The sequence below is a fragment of the Malurus melanocephalus genome, unplaced genomic scaffold (assembly GCF_030028575.1).
Source record: "Malurus melanocephalus ecotype Western Australia unplaced genomic scaffold, MMel_1.1 scaffold_369, whole genome shotgun sequence".
NCBI lineage: Eukaryota > Metazoa > Chordata > Aves > Passeriformes > Maluridae > Malurus > Malurus melanocephalus.
In genome coordinates, this window is record NW_026623601.1 from 316,702 (window position 1) to 325,188 (window position 8,487).

At 49.2% G+C, this 8,487-nt stretch overlaps 1 protein-coding gene across 1 annotated transcript in view; it reads left to right on the forward strand.

Annotated features, from left to right (window-relative positions):
• Positions 1-8,085: 8,085 nt before the first annotated feature.
• HDAC4 (histone deacetylase 4) overlaps positions 8,086-8,487 on the forward strand; it is a 136,972-nt gene continuing 136,570 nt past the window's right edge. The window contains exon 1 of the mRNA XM_057378633.1: positions 8,086-8,221. The gene's annotated coding sequence lies outside the window, so the exon portion shown is untranslated. The remainder of the gene's footprint in view (positions 8,222-8,487) is intronic.

Genomic DNA, 8,487 nt, shown 5'->3' on the forward strand with positions numbered 1-8,487 from the left:
GAATAACAGTTTAATTAAAGGGGAAGGAAAAAAAAAAAAAAAAAGAAGAAGTTTCTGTTTGGCTGGGGCTGTTCTGCTGACGTGAATGTGAGTTACTCCAAGTGGGATTTTGGGCTCAAGTCCAGCAAAGCAAAAATGCTTCTTTAAAACCAACTGTAGGGCTGCTGTGCTGTACCGGGGGCTGTCCGCTGGCTCACGAGCACACGTGGGATCATTCCTCTGCTGGTTTGAAGCCCGGCCAGGCTGGCAGCGAGGGGAAGCTGCAAAGCTCCCGCGGTTCTGCGGTGGCCCCGTCCCCGCTGCCGCGGTCAGGTGTGTCCATCCCAAAAACCAACACTTCACCTGGCATCCCCACCGCCCGCCCTGGCACACAGAGCCCATTGACTCCACCGAACAGCCCTACAATTTTGGGATTAAGGCTTCAAGGCTGCTGCTGAGAAGGGCTGGCAAGGCTGGGAGCCGGCTTTGCCTGGTGAGGCACGAGAGGAAATCCAACACTGAGGGCTGTCGGCTTCGCATCTCAGATGAGTGAGGAATTCGCTGCCTGCAAAGGTGATTTTGTGGGGTAAGCTGCCTCACAGACACGTAAAGAAGTGGTGGGATCAGTGTCCCTGGAAGTGTTCAAATAATATGCAGGGGGACATGGGTTCATGGTGGGTTTGGTGGTGCTGGGTTGAGGGTTGGACTCGGTGATCCTGAAGCTCTTCTCCAACCTCAACGATTCCGTGATTCCAAGAGCTGCAGGTACGTGTCCTGGCCAAGGTGAGACCTCACACCCCGTCCAGCTGCATGTTGAAGGATGTATTTGAAGGAATTTGCTGTCTGGAAAGTTGATTTCGAGGGGTAAGTCGCCTTGCAGACACGTAAGGAAGTGGTGGGATCACAGTGGTGGAATTGTTCAGAMATGTGCAGMTGTGGCACTYGGGATATGGGTTTGGTGGTCCTGGGTTAAGGGTTGGATTCGGTGATCCTGAAGGTCTTCTCCAACCTCAACGATTCCRTGACTCCAAGAGCTGCAGGTACATGTCCTCCCCAGGTGTGAGCTCACACCCTGTCAGCTGCATGTTGAAGGAYGCTTTTGAAGAGGTTTCCAGCTCTGACTTTGGTTTCTGAATGAGGAGACACCTCAGGAGAGGTATTTTGGAGGGTGACTTCAGGGATGGGTTTATAGACAGCCAGTAACTGATGGCTGCTCCCGGGAATTCAGGAGATCTTGTAATTTGCAGGAGATCTTCAGAGAACTTCTTCCCTGACGGCACAGGAGTCCACCTTCCAAAATCCTCAGGCCTGTGGAGAGATCCCCATGGCCAAGCACAGGAGAATACATCGCTGCAGATCCCTGTCCCACCCAAAATCTATCTTGTGTTGGACACAGCCCCTTTCTCTTGTCTGATAACTGCAATTCCATCGGTTTTCCAGCCTTGGAAATCCTTCCTTTGCCACGTTAAGGCCATCCAGTTCCATTTCACTCATGAACATTGGCACCCAAGCCAAAATTTGATAGTAAATCTGTGACAGTCTCCATCAGGAAAAAGAGGATAATGATGGCACCCAGGAGTTTTATCAGCTGCAGCTGCTGCACTGTTTGCTGGAGAAACTGTTTTTTGAAATATACGGCCAAAATAAAGAGCCGAGCATCTGCAGCGCCGTGGGTAATTTAAYGAGTAATCTGCCCTCAAAGAGCTGTCTGTGTTTACCAAAAGCAAGGTAATAAAAAGTGTTCCTGTGCTGGAGATAGGATGGGAGCACCTTTCCTACAGGGACAAGCTGGGAGTGTCCACCCTAGAGAAGGGAGAAGGCTCTGGAGGAGTCCTTTGAAGGACTGAAGAGGTTTTGACTCCTCTGACCTCCCATCCCAATGCATTCTAAACTTTATTTTTATCACTAAAGGGCCAGTGCTCACTCCTCATCCTTCTATTAAACAACATATCTGCAAAGAAGGGCTGGATTCCAGAGTCCCACCCAGCTATTTAGCAGGGTCTGAGTGCAACCCTTCAGACTTTTCAGACATTCCTTTCATGATTCCGATGCCACTGCTGCTATTCCGGACACTTCTGCTGGCACTTCTTGCTCTGCTGGGACGCTTTTGAAGAAATTGGTGAAGGTGCTCGCCAGGAACACAAGGTTTGAAAGACACCACGTTTCCATTGGGAAAAAGTTCTTAACGAGGAGAGTTAAGGGTCTGAGCATCTTCCACCTTTGGGTGCCTCTTTGCAGGAATGATGTGTGGCTGATGTGTTTGAGTACAAGGCCTGTCTATCCACAAAATTCTGCATGGGCTGAGCCCCAGGCTTTCACTTTCAGATTTTATGGATTTTTGTGGGAGTAAATTCAGGTATATTCATGCAATCACAGAATGGTTGTAGTTAGAAGGGAGCTTCAAGATCACCTCATCCCACCCCCTGCCCTGGCAGGGACACCTCCCACCAWCCCAGGCCGCTCCAAGCCCTGTCCAGCCAGGTTGGATGGGTTTTGGAGCACCCTGGTCTGGTGGAAGGAGATGATCTTTAGGCTCCCTTCCAACCCAAACCATTCCATGATTCTGTCCTGATATTCCAGAACCCAAACATTCCACAACCCTCTCTATACCAGCAAAGCAAGTTAACATCCTGCYTGTTCTGTGCTCTCGTGCATCCTGCCCACCCCTTGCTGGCAGCAGGAAGGACACTGTCCTGTGCCTCCATGGCCACAATCCTTCAGGAGGAGGAACCTGCCAGCAGAAGAGCGATCTGCACTTGGATCCCCCACTCTGTCGTGGTTGCGTGCTCTGAACATGAAGTTCTGGGCCTCTCCACCAACAGTCAGGGGACTTTAATTCTATTTGTGAGTAGCAGAGTGAGTTGTGGGTCCCTGGTGGAGGGCAGGACCTCCCCGCAGGCCCTGGTGCCATGAAGCTGTATTCACCACCCACTCCCCGCGGAGCAGCCGTGCTCAGAACACGCCGAGCACAGGCTCCTGCTCACACTGGATCCCATCCTGCCACATCCCCAACGTGTTTGTCGCTCTCCCCGAGAGCTCCGGCTCCCTTCCGGGGGCTGCGATTGTCAGCTTGGCTTTTCATTGCAGCTTTGTCCCAAAGTGCATTGGATCGGCGACAGGAAAGACTCCAAGCTCTGCCAGCTGCTCCTCRTCTGTAAAATCCAAAAGTTGCTGCTCCTGAAGCCAGGCATTTTTATTTGCATGAGAAAGCTGGAGCTGACTGTAAGATAGTCTATGATCTGATTCTAAAAGGAAAGGATAAAAATAAGTCTAATTGTGTTCTTGTTCTGCCTCGATTTAGCTGCTGGCCGTTCTCTTTTGTGCTCCCCACATTTCTGGAGAGCTGGTTGACACTTATTTAGGTTGGCACAAACTAAATATAACCAAGTGTGTGTGAAAGAGCACGGACTGGGTCACAGCTTCCAGAGCGGCAGAAAGAAGCATTTTGCCTTAAAATACAAAAATCCAGCTCTTCCAAGACAGCTCAATGAAATGCACACAACCTGAACAAAAAGTAAGCGTTCCATTCAACTCCTCAGTGCTGCTGAATTTTTTTTTTTTTGCCAGCTTTTACAGTCCACAGCCTTCTCATTCAATCCTGAATAATAGCTTTGAATCGAGCTGTAAAAGCTTCCGAAGTTTGAAGTCTTTTGACAAGTTAATTTAGCTGTATGGTAAAAAGTTTTTCCCCCAGATAGAATAAAGCCATCATCTCATGAATGTAGCAGTCAGCCAAGGGAAAGAAAACACCATTAGGATTAGAAATGATGGGCTTTATGGAGGTAGTTTGTGGTTTAGTGTAATCTACTATCAATATTTCAGTAGAAAAATATCCCACTCGTCATTCAGCTGCAAGTCAGTATCTTCACGTAAAACCAACACCCAGGGGCCAGGCTAAGTATATTTTTATTTCTGATTTTTTTTTGGTCATATTTTTCTTACATTTATTTAGATTTTAATTGTTTTTCACCCTGGATGATGCATTTTTTAGKTTTTTTTCTGGTAGAAAGAGACAGAATAGAAAAATGGATCAATATTTTCTCTAAGGTTCCCACTATAGAGAGACACACCCCACATTTTGCTCCCAGCAGCTGCCATGGATGAAAATAAATACAACAATTTAATGCACATTTCCCTTATTTTAAATGTTAAGAATCAGAAAATGATCACTGATAAACTAAGAGTATCCAACAGTTATTCCAGCCTCGACTTCACCAAGACTCCATATTCATTCCAGACTAATTTCTTTTTTTAATCTAAATTTAAGCCTTAGAGTGCTACTAAAATTGACTCAACTAAAAAAAAAAAGCAGTTGAGGAGGAAAAGAGATTTCTTTCGTGCTCTTAATTCTTCAGTTTAATTTAGAGGGATGATGACATGGTAAGAACTTTTGGACAGTGGTTTGTAATGGCCACAGAATAATTTTTCTCTGTCCAGTAGGATCCTTGTGGATCCCTTCCAACTCAGGATATTCTATAGCACAGCTGAGAGCATAGCTCCTAAATAAACCAGAAGATAAAATGCAGAAGAATATTGAAACCAAATTTTAGCAAGGAGTTTTATTTGAAAAGTGTATTGTACTTAGCCATTGTAAAATGACTGCCATAACAATTCAATGCATCTCCATTAGCAAAAATAAATATGGACAAAAAGCAAACTTTATGTTGTGACCTTCACTTTGAACTTCRCTTTTTTTCCCCACCAAGTGGGGGACAGGGACTTGATTTTGCCCAAAACCAACAGCATGAACTTGTTCCTGAGAGTCTGGCTCTGATTGCTCTGGGATTTCAGCTCTTCAGGCCTTGAGTGCTGAAGACTTGATGAAGTGTTGGGTGTGCAGACAAGCTGGGAAACGGCTCCTGCAGCCAAGCACAGCCGTGGTGGGGCTCAAAAGTGGAGGAGAGGCACCTTGTTCTGCTTCACGGCTCGCTCTGAGCCAGACAGGGCTGCACGGGGGATGGATTTTGCAGCGTGGCAAGCACGAGGTGTCTATCCCTGCAAGAGAGAGAAGGAGCAGTTCCAGCTAAAGCAGAATTCACCAGGTTAAAAAAAAAAAAAAAAACACAGAAAAGGTATGTTGGATGAAACCCCAGGAGCAGGGCGATGTAAATTGAACATTCCCCGTCCCGTCACAGATGGAAGTGGAGTGGGTTTGTTGGGATTTTCTTTTGACAGCAGGAGGGAGTAAATCAGAGTGCTGTGGGTAGGATGGAGAACAGGGAATGGGAGATAAAGCACAGAAGGGTGATGGGTGGGACAGCAAAGCCAGGGGAGGTCAGTGATGGAGACTGAACGATCAGGASGAAGGAGAAGAAGCAATCAACAGGTTGGAAATTGTGTCCAGGCTTGACTTTCTCCAGGGAACCAAGTGGGACCTGCACTTGGAGTAGATCTCTGGTGTCTAAGTTCCAGAGGAAGTTCCTGATGGCTCCCTTCCTAACTTTATCCTCCTTTTATTTTTTTTCTCAGGCTGTGGAGTGGCATGATTGGAGTGGAAAGCTGAAGCACCCAATTTTACTTTCACCAGCTCCCCGTGACTAGTGAGGGAAATTAGCTGGAGTGTTGTGATGGCTGTTTCCTGCTTGAGAACATAAAAAATGGAATCATTCCTGACAAACAAGGAGTTCAGCTAAAGATGAGGTGGAGGTAGGCGGGAAGTTCTGTAATTGCTTTTTATTTAAATCTTTATGAATTAGCTCTGCCAGGGTGGGTTTTTTTTTTTTTTTTTTTTTTTTTTTTTTTTTTTTAGATTTTTATTTTTTGCTTCAGCTGGCTTCTGAGTGAGTTTTTCAGCTGCAATTACAGCAAAAACAGACTATATACAGCTATAGCCAATATGCTGCATTTAACATACAGCAAGAAGCCTTTCCCTTGTGAATCTCTGAGCTCTAATTGACATGAGAAATGGCAGAGGTTTAATTTTCTGCCATTATGCACAGGTTAGCCTAGACTGGGTATTAATAGAGACACGTCCTCACACCCACAGCCACGGGTACGGCATCAATCAAAAGCTGAAGGTAAAACTCACACTCCATGGCAACTTTCAGGGCACAGTTTTCTCCTCTCGTTTCCTGTTTCAGAACTACTTCAGCAGTGCAGAAAGAGGAGGCAGCTGATGCGGCCAGGCAAGCGGCCCTGGYGGTCTGCAGCCACGGGAACGGTGCTGCACTACAATGTCCAGCTCGGTGGGGACACAGGTGGGTCACCCTGAGCACCAGCAATCACCATTTGGGCAAAAATATTGCTTGTAACCCCTGTTTGAACGATTTGGGACCAAACCCCATCCCCCAGCAGGAGCAGAAATGGGGATCACAAGGGAGGGCACTCACCTGGCTGCCCCAGGTGAATCCCATGCCAGCCCCATGCCAGCCTCCAGCATTAGACCCGTTACCTTGGCAAATATCACCCTGCCATCAGTGACCTTCTAGCCCCCAAGCCCTTCCACCCACAGGTCTCTTGACACTCCAAAATAATTTGGGAGGTTATTTATACACCCGTCCATCTGTCYGTCAACCGCTCCGAACAACCCTACGAGGAAACCTAAAACCTCACCAGCCAAAGAACAACAAACAAGCCCACGAGCCCAAAGAAGCTGAAAACGAAACGAAAAGGGCTTCAGCTTTGGGCCAGGGGTGTATTCCAGGTAAAACATCCCCAAACTCCAGGGTTGCTCCGGGGCAGGCCATGCTGCCTGTAAGCTCGAGCACAAACCTATCAAAATGTAATGGGCAATGCCCATTCCCTGGGGAGTCTGGAAAAAAAGCAACTTTAAAGGTCAGATCTTTTTTAAAAAACAACTTTAAAAGATATGCCAGGGACTTTTTTAAGGGCGGCCCAYTAAAATGAAAACGTAGGTGCTAAAAACCTCAGAAAAGGTAAAAGAGAAAAGGAGCAGCATTTATGTACTGCCACATATATGCAGATTTTGGAGAGAGGGACAAAGTTGTTAGCAATTCCCATCAGGTCCCAGAATTTATGTAAATCCAGATGGCTGAACGACACGGGTTCATTTTTTTTCTTTTCTTTTTTCTTTTTTTTTTTTTTTTTTTTTTTTTTTTTTTTTTTTTTTTTTTTTTTTTTTTTTTTTGTTAAATCTGGAAGTTTTAAAAACAATTTAGCAGGAGCCAATTAATCAAACCCACCAGAAAGCGTGCTGGGATGGCTGCCTGCGAGTGAGGAATGTCATGTTTCAGCTTGTCTCAGGCAAGGATGGGAAGAAACTCCTTGGAAGCTCAGCAGGAAAGTTCCCTTGCCACTATGCCAGGTTGCTCCCAGCCCCATCCAGCTTTTCCAGGACATTTCCAGGGATGGKGCAGCTCTAGGAACAGGGGTAATGGGATAATGACGGGATGTTCCCATAGGATTGAGTCCCACAGGTCCCCCCCGATGCTGCAGGATTTCGCTTCCCATCATCTGGAATGCTTGGAGCAGGACTTGGGGGAGTTTTGAATCAAAGGTGGAACAACAAAATTCGGGAGAAACGAGCCGTGCCAGCCAAGGAACACCCGACAGACAGGTCAGTGGGGCAGTTCTTCAGGAAACGGAACCATCAATTAAATGTTGAATGGTCTCTGCAACAACAGGGGTACAGAAGGGTGCCGCACAACTCCTTTTTGTTTTTAATGGTATTTGTGTATTTATTTACTCTCGGTGTCTCAGGCAAGGATGTTGAACCTCGCCCTGCCCTTTTCGTCGTTCACCCCTCGCTTGCTGTTACAGACGATACCCGACGGATCAAACAAAACAGCCCACTGGGGAGCGGGAGCGMGGCTGCGGAAAACCGGGGGGAAAAACCCCCCAAAGTTTCACGTTTTATTGCAATACCGTCCATASGGCAGGGATCGCATTTCCTGCGGGCTCGGGGGTCAGGATCCCGGTCCTGCGATGCCGTCCGGCCCCACAGCCCGACCCCAATTCCCGATCCCGATGGGGCCGCGGGCTCGGCGCCAACATGGCGGCCCCCGGCCCGCCCCCCGGTCACCATGGCGACGGGCCGCGCGCCACGGGGCGTGGCCGGGGGCGCGCGGGGCGGGGCCCGATTGGCTCCCTTCCCCCCGCGAGGCTATAAATAACCCGCGCGCGCTGATTGGCCGCGGGGAGAAAATGGTCGCACCACGTGACTCCCCATCTAAAAAAAAATTTCCAAGATGGCGGAACCCGTCACGGGCTGAGTCCGTCGGAGGCGCGCTCCGCGCCGGGGGAGCCATCGCCGCGCAGCTTCCCCGCCTCGCCCGCCGCCCAGGTCAGTACGCGGCGCTCCGCCTCCGCCGCGCCGCGCCCGCCGCCGCACCCGGGCTGCCCGCAGCGCGGCCCCTTTAAGGCCGCGCGCCTCCCCGCCCGCAGAGCTCGCGGCGCGGCGGGGCCGCTCCCGGGGGCCGCTGGTCCCCGCTGCGCCCCGGCGGCGGGAGGGGGCGGTGACGGACAGCTCCCTCGGCCAATCGGAGGCGCCCGCGCGGCGGTGGCGGGCGGATTTGAGCCGCGCGGCGCCCCGGGCCGCGCGCTGATTGG